This window comes from Chiloscyllium plagiosum, chromosome 8 (assembly GCF_004010195.1).
Source record: "Chiloscyllium plagiosum isolate BGI_BamShark_2017 chromosome 8, ASM401019v2, whole genome shotgun sequence".
NCBI classification, from domain to species: Eukaryota; Metazoa; Chordata; class Chondrichthyes; order Orectolobiformes; family Hemiscylliidae; genus Chiloscyllium; species Chiloscyllium plagiosum.
This window is the reverse complement of record NC_057717.1, coordinates 13,018,407-13,026,693: the sequence shown is the minus strand read 5'-3', so window position 1 is coordinate 13,026,693 and position 8,287 is coordinate 13,018,407.

Below are 8,287 nucleotides of genomic sequence, written 5' to 3'. Positions count from 1 at the left end.
CATCTCGAACATTGTGCAATATTGTGTGCAGTTTTGGTCTCCTTACCTAATAAAGGACAAACCTGACATTGAGGGAGTGCAGTGAAAGATGACCAGACTGATCCCTGGGATGATAGGCTTGTTGTGGAAGCAGAGTTTGGGGCGACTAGTCCTGTATTCCATGGGCTTTGGGAAATGAGTGGCAATCACAATGAAATATTTAAAACTCTGACAGGGTGAGACAGATTGGAAGCGGAGATGATAATTCCCCAGGCCAGGACGTCTAAAACAAGAACGTCTAAAACACACTATTAGGTACAGGCAGGTCACTCTGCATTGAGATGGGAATAAATGTCTGCACTCAGAGACTGGTGAACCTGGGAAATTCTCTCCCACACCAAGCTATGGAAACCAAAGCACTGAATATTAATAAGGCTTTCTCAACACTACAGGAATAGGGAGAGGGCAGGAATATGGTGTGAAGATAGAGGATCAGATACCAATATAGGTTGTTTGCCAATAACGCGGTATTTGTGTACCTGTGCAACACTGTGTTGTAGAAAATCGTGCAATATTAATAATAAGGCCTACAGGAAAAAGAGGGTAAATGGTGAACCCCCCAGATATGAGTCAAAACCAAAAAAAGTTAGTCTAACGCACACACACTAGTACAGTCTAAGTAAATCGTTAAATCATGCATTGTAATGAAATAGTGCAGTAAATGTAAAACTTTCGCACTATAGTCACTGACTACAACCCTGTACCTTTCACCAAGCTCTTGACCAGAAAGCACGCAAGCCGACTGACCACGTGATCCTGGCACGGAATTCCAGTTCTCCTCAAGATTCTCCCCCTGGTTTGAAATAAAGTTCCTTCTAAGTGTTGACTACAGATTAAGTTTCAGATTAAGTTTCAAGGCTTGCAGAGCGGATTACATTCCTGCTGTAGCTGAACACACTGAGGGTGTATTTTGCGGACAGAGGATCCTTAGGCTGGGTTTTGCTGTTCAGCTGGTGCTGGGGATGGAATCGTGTCACAGTAAACGTGAGCTCGCTTTCAAAAGAAAGGTGTGCAATTCATAAAACACATTGCAGCCAAATTATGTTTAATAAACAAGCGTTTTCAGAGAACTCCCTTTATATTGAATGGAGGAGCAAAATTGATGGACCGATGTTTAAACATACTAAGGGATATGAACACTGTGGGGAAAACTGCATTGAAAGATTTCTCCATGAGCTAGAATGGGGAAGGTCCAATGCGTCGAATGGAATTCGCCTTTCCTGATGTTTCTGTACAGACTGCGGAGAAGGTCTGTAACTGTTGTCACAAGCTTTTAAACATTAGGAAGGCAGCATCTGTCCGGTCGACAGCACTGTGTTTCTATTCCTTTTCTGAAACCAAGCTTGTTGCTGGGTGTTCTGCCTCGGTTTATCCTTAAAGACCTCGGAGCAGTTTGATACAACTGAGTGTCTTGCTTGATCATTTCAGAGGCTGTTGAAGAGTTTTATCACATGTTTGTGTGCTTAGAGTTACTTTTAGGCCAGCCCAGGAAAGCACAGGAGATACACTCCCTGAAAGTGCATTGGGGAAGGAGTTTGATGTTTATAATCGACATTGGATTCCGGGTCACTGCTACTGACACCAGGTTTCATTTCTTGATATTTTATTAATTGTTTTTTAACTTCCACCAGTGGCTAGACCAGCAACCTGTTCTGGATTAGCAATCCAGTGACATTTCCACAACAGCACCATTTCCACATGGGGACCCATAAGAAACCACACTGAGCAGGTGCTGCTTGACAGCTCTGTCAAGAAGGACTCCCATCAATGTGACTATCGTGATGGAACTGAGGTCGTGGGAATTGGTCAGATTGCAATTATTCTCCTCTTCGAGGACTGGATATAGATGAGTAATTTTCCATATTGCCAGGGAGATGTCAGAGTTGGAGCTGGAATGAACCAGTTTCCCAAAGGACACGGCTTCATATGCAACACAAGCCTTCAGTCCTATTTCAGGAATGGTGTCAGGGCCCAATGCCTTTGGGGTATTTACTGTGTCTCGCTGTTTCTTCATGTCACGTGCGGCGAATCGAGTTGATTAAAAACTTGCATCTGTGATCCTGTGGGCATCAAGGCGAAGGTGAGTCAGATCATCGACTCGACACTTCTGGCTAAGGTTGGTGCAGATACCACAACCTTGTCTTTTACACTGATGTACAGTGCTGTTCCATTGCTTAGAATGGGGATATTTATGGAGACCTCTCCTCCAATGAGTTCTTTAACGTCCATCGACATTTATGCTTGGATGTGGCAGAACTGCAGAGCTTAGATCTGACCTGTTAGTCTCGAGCTAATTTACCCCTCTCCATCCGATGTTAGTCCTGCTGTAAGGAGTCAAGGGCGTTGTCATCAGGTTGTACACATGGTTCTGACTGTACAATGTTCACTCACATTCGTCACTGAAACATGGATCCGCTTGATGGCAATGGAAGACTGACGGATTATCCGGGGGAAAAAATTACAGATTGTGGCTGAATACGGTTCTGCTTGTACGTCTGCTGTGGTCTACAACATCACATGATAACTCAGTTTGAGCTACAAAATCTTCAATTCAATTCTACTGACTGTCCCCCACTTCACACAGAGACCCATTCACTCATCAACTCCGTACACAGTGACCTAACCTGGTTTCTGATGTTGTCACATTTTCATATTCTCATTGTGCTGAGGTTTTCTCCCTAGCGTTACGCCTCCACTTTGTTACAATACTCAAACCTTTAACATATGCATCTGAATCTTTTCCTTACCTGTACAATCATCTTCTGTGTTTGGTGTGAATGTGTTTCCCTCTGGTTTTCACCCTGACCATGATTAAGAGCTCCGTAGTGTCAGTGATGCCAGCCTTATGCAGTTTCAGAACCAATGCATTTGTGCAGCATGCATTATAGTTCTCTTCCTGTTGTAAGACGCTCCATGCTGGACATGACGTTTGAGCAGCTTTGACCCACGGCTTTGGAACTTGTTCAAAACAGAAATTGCTGAAGAGCTAAGCAGGTCTGGCAGCATCTTGTGGAGTGAAAGCCGAGTTAATCTTTCGGGTCCAGTCACCCTTTTACAAAGCTCCCAGTTTCTCAAGCAATGTTGGCCTCTTTATTTCCAGTATCCATTGTTATTTGTTTAATTGAAAAATTGTGTGGTGCCTCTTCATTTCTGGAGAAACTCAACATATGTGAAAGCATCCGCAGAGACAGAGAAACAGAGTTAACGTTTCAAGTCCAATGTGACTCTTCTTCAGAACTGAAAAGGATTTGAAACTGGGCTTTTTAATCCGTTGACAGAGGTGGGGGATGGATGACAGGGAAAAGACAGTGTGGCAAAAGGTGAATGGACTTTTAGCTGTGGTGAAATAGAAAGTTATGTAAATTGGACTTAAATTAAGGTGTGTGTAGGGGAAAGAGGTTCTCTCTATTGAGAGCAAGATAAAGAAGACACAGCTACACAAGGGCACAAGGAGACCAGGACGGAGAATGTGGAACATATGGTATTACACAGACATGACAACAAATACCTTTTCACTGTCGAGATCGTCACCCATTCAGGCAAAGAATTTCAGGTGTTTACATTCTTATTGGCACCAATAAGAGTTTCATGCTGCCTTAATATTGTAACATGGAGAAAAAGAAATAGAAGTATTAAGTTTGGGCTGAGTGTTGTTTACCTGAAGTTTTTAATACTGTGTCACATTTGCAGTGTTTATCTTTAAATGCTTGTTCATGAAGCTAGTAACAGATGGAATTTCGGAGGTTGAGGGGTGATATTACAGAAGTGTATGAAATCGTGAGAGGCATGGAGAGGGTGAATAGCCAAGGGCTTTTCCACAGGGTAGAGGAGTTGAACATAGAGGACATTGCTTTAAGGTGAAAGGGGGAAGATATAAAAGGGGACAAAGGGGCAACCTTTTCACGGAGAGGGTGGATGCGTGTATGGAATCAGCTGCCAGGCAGAGAGTGGTGGATGCATGCACAGTTACAACATTTCAAAGACATTTGAACACACGTATGAATGGGACATGTTTTGCGGCATATGGACCAAATGCAAGCAGATGGGACTAGTTTAGTTTGGAAAACCTGACCAGCATGGACAAGTTGGATCAAAGGGTCTGTTTGTGCGCTATATGACTGTATGAGTCTAGAAAGCGAGGGAAAACGAATAAAAGATATGATGTAAGCAAATTGTCAAGAAATATAAAAACAAGCATCTCGAGTTTTTCGGTGCATATAAAGAAAGTTCAAGATGAGTGTGCAGGGTATGATTGGGGAATTGGCTAGAGGGAACAGGCAGATATTTTACACCAGTATCTGACATCGTTCCTCACAGAGAAGGTATTGTAAGTATTTCAATGATGTAATCCAAATGGTACTAGGAGGGAATATCATGAGCTGCTTTTATCAAAAGAAACAAGATTTTTAACAAACAGGTAAGACTAAGGGTGGACAGATCAGCAGTAATTTATAGCTGGTTTAAAAGAAATGGTTGCAGAGTGACTGGTGGCACTGTGTGAAATATTCCATTATTCTCTGAATTACGGGAATGTTCCAGCGAAACTGGAGAACCTGCAATGTGGCGTCTGTCTTCAAGAAAGGAGCGACACAGAAAGCAGGAACCATTTAGCCGAACCATTAAAGCTGGGAATCTGATGGAGTCTGTTATTAAGGAAGGAATTGAAGGGCATTAAGAAAAATTTCACGCAGAGTCAGTAGGGTTTTGTGAAAGGGAAACTGTATTTTGCCCTGTAAAATCATACAAAAACTTTTTGGAGATCCCTGAGAATGTCACAATCGGACTTGATAAAGGGGAACTGGTAGACACGAGGCTTTACACAGATTTTCCAGAAGGTATTACAAAATAAAGGTTCTTACACAAAACAGAGGGTCTTAGAAGGACGGATAATGTATTACCATAGAATGACGATTGGTGAGCACATAGAAATCGGAGGGTCAGGATTCATCGATCTTTATGATAAAGATGTATCTACTGGAGTACCAAAAATATCAGTCTGATAACTTCAGTTATTTACAATCTACGCTGATTGCCTGATGGCGCGATCTCAGTACAACATACATCCGAGTTTGAGGATGACACTGAGAAACAAAACGTAGGTTTTTACTTAATGAGGAGGATTCCCAAACTAAAGAGCAGTACAAAAGAATTTGCATGTTCCTTTGTGTGAATCATAACGTCAGCATGCTGATGCAGCAAGTAACTAGGTTGGTTCATTAGGCGGGTTCCTGGGGTTGAAGGGTTGAATTGTTGAGTGCATCTAAAATGGTGAGGCGAACATACATTGTGGTTTAAATGAATGAAGGTGATGTTACTGAAACGTACAAGATACAGAGGAGGTTTGACGAAGTAGATGCTGAGAACGTGGCTCCACACCTGGGCATAGTCTCCAACTCGAGGACATAGAATAAGGGATATCGATTTCAAACTGGGATGTAAAAAAATGTCTCCTCTCCGAAAGTACTGAATGTCAGGAAGTCCCTAACACAGAGAGTTGTGGGGGCTGAGTCACTGAATGTATTTACCGACGCGGTGGATTGGGTTTTGTCTTATCAACTAGTTGAGGGGATACAAGGGGTTAGCAGGAAAGTGGAGTTGAACCGTGGAGCAAATCAACCATTTTCTTATTGAATAACAGTGCAGGTTTGAGGGGCCGAATGGCCTACTGCTGTTCCCATTTCTTACGTTCTTATGCTTTTGGAATGTCATGTTGTACAATGTTATATCGAGGGAGAGCAAAGGACTTGTTTGAGTTAATCCTGGGTGAGTTAGGGGGCTGCATTCACCGCGTATCTGGGTCTGTAAAGTAACCGACATCTGGAGCAGAAGTTACAGAGAGGGGAAGCCTGGAAAGAGGGATTGTGGTTGGAAGTCATTTCCTGACCCAACCTTGATTTTGCAAGTATATTTCCAAAACTACACCTTACCATCGCAGTGCTTCGATCTGCCACTGTCGAGCAGGTCTGAAGGCTGAATGGAACATCAGAACACAGGGCTGAGGGACACGAGATGGCCATTCGGCATTTTGACACTACTCCACCAGTAAATAAGGTCGTGGCTCATCACATGGTGGTCCCAGCTGCACTTTTCTCTCCATGCAACATTATCCCTGATTCACCTGTCAAGGGACAATCAGTTGAAGCCAGCCTTGATATAATATAAAGGTTCAGCCATCTTAAACTTCTGGGAAGGAGAATTCCTGCGTGAAGAAATTTCCACTTTGTGAATTTCTTCTCACTCCTGTTCTGCTTGAGGTTGGAGACTGTTACTGTTTCATTTTCTAGTCCCACTCATCCACTGCTCACAACAAATTTTAAATGTAACCAGGTTGGTGATATGGCAGATAATAAAGGTCTCAGACTGGGTCAGGTTCAGTGATAGGAACAAGTCAGGCAGATTTCCTTAGTCAGGAAAGTAAGTAATAGAACTAACGGAGGAGAATAATGGGTTTGTGGTTAGTGCTTTTGCCTTACATCACCAAGGAGCTAGGTTCATTTCCAACCTTGGGTGAACCTCTATGTGGAGTTTTAACAATCTCCCTGTGTCTGTGTGGGTTTCCTACCAGTGCCCCACTTCCCTCCCACAGTCCAAAGATGTGCAGTTTAGAGTGGATTGGTCATGCTAGATTGCCATAGTACCCAGGGATATATAGGTTAGGTGGGTTAGTCATGGGAAATGCAGGGTTACATGGGGGGAGGTCTGGGTGGGAAATGCAGGGTTACATGGGGGGAGGTCTGGGTTTGATGTTGCTTGGTGGGTTGGTGTGGACTTGATGGGCAGACTGTCCTGCTTCCACATTGTAGAGGTTCTATGACAATGATAACAAGTTTGGACTATACAAACACCCAGTGGGTATCTACCTAATTCACTCTCCTCTTGTATGTTTTAATCAGATCGCCTCTCATTCCAAGAGTAAGCTGTTAAAGCCTCCATAATATAAGCCCTTCATCCCGGGAATACTTGAAGTGAAACATTTCTGAACTGCTTCCTATGAAATGATATTGTTTCTGAGGAAAGGAGACAAAAACAAATCTCACACACAGATGACCTTTATGTTTGGTTTCTCAGTGTTGTGAGTCTTTGTAACGCTCTTCCCCGCAGAGTATTGGAGGCAGATATATTGAATATTTCCGAGGCACAGGCAGAAGATTCATAAATAAGAACGGAGTCAAGGATTATCCGGAATGGGCAGGAATGTGCAGTTTCGGGAAACACTGACAGTGGTACAATACCACAATGCTCCAGAACATCCAGGTACATAATGCAAAACAGAATTATAACATAGATTAAAAAGTTAAAATGCTAACAATGATAGAATAGAGTTCCAAAAACCATGGGGCTGCTCTGTCATTAGAGGGAAACCTCCCGTGGTGGTTTACCCTGAGGGTCACTACACCTCGGATGATGGGGTGAAGGTGACAGAAACTCCCCTTCATGGTAACCTCTGTCAGTGTGGAGAATTGAACCTGCGCTGTTGGCCTTCCTCTGCATCACACACTTGCCGTCCGTCCAACCAACTGAGTGGGAGACTGTGTAACTGTTACAGACAATACAGTCACAGAGAAATAGCAAGATAAACTTTCAAAACATGGTAAAAGGGTACAATTCAGTTAAAGGTCAAGATAATGGCTGAGGTTAAAAACGTTCTCTGCTGGAAATTGTATTTTATAACGAGACAAGTGTTTGGAAAGTGTCTTTGCCTGAATACAATAAGGTGAGACAAGTGAAATAACCAGAATTGCTAAATGTGATTGGATATCAATAACCATAAAATAAGTGTATACATTGATTGTTCTGTGTAAAGTGTACTTAACATTACGTAGAAGTATAAAGCTGATGGATATATTGTTTGGAGAGTCCGTCCACATGGAAAATGCCCTGGAACTGGCACTTGACGAAAACCGGGGTAAAAGTGCCTGAGTGTGGTCTGCTCAGTGACAGGAACCCAGAGGTTTGATTGACAGAAATTTTCCTCTAACATGGAGCTGAGAAAACCATAAGTTAATCTAGAGTACGCTTGAAGGGTTGAATGGCCTCATGTTGGAATGAACTGTATGTGATTTGAGTAGTGTACTTCTCTACTCCTTCGAATTCTATGTTACCTACTGGGGCATCGACGTTTTCCTGAAAATGGGAATTATTTGGAACATTATCTGGAGTATTCCATATCTGGCACTCTGTCAACATGTGGCGGTATTGCAAAGGCAACAGGGGGAGAGAGAGAGAGAGAGAGAGAGAGAGAGAGAGA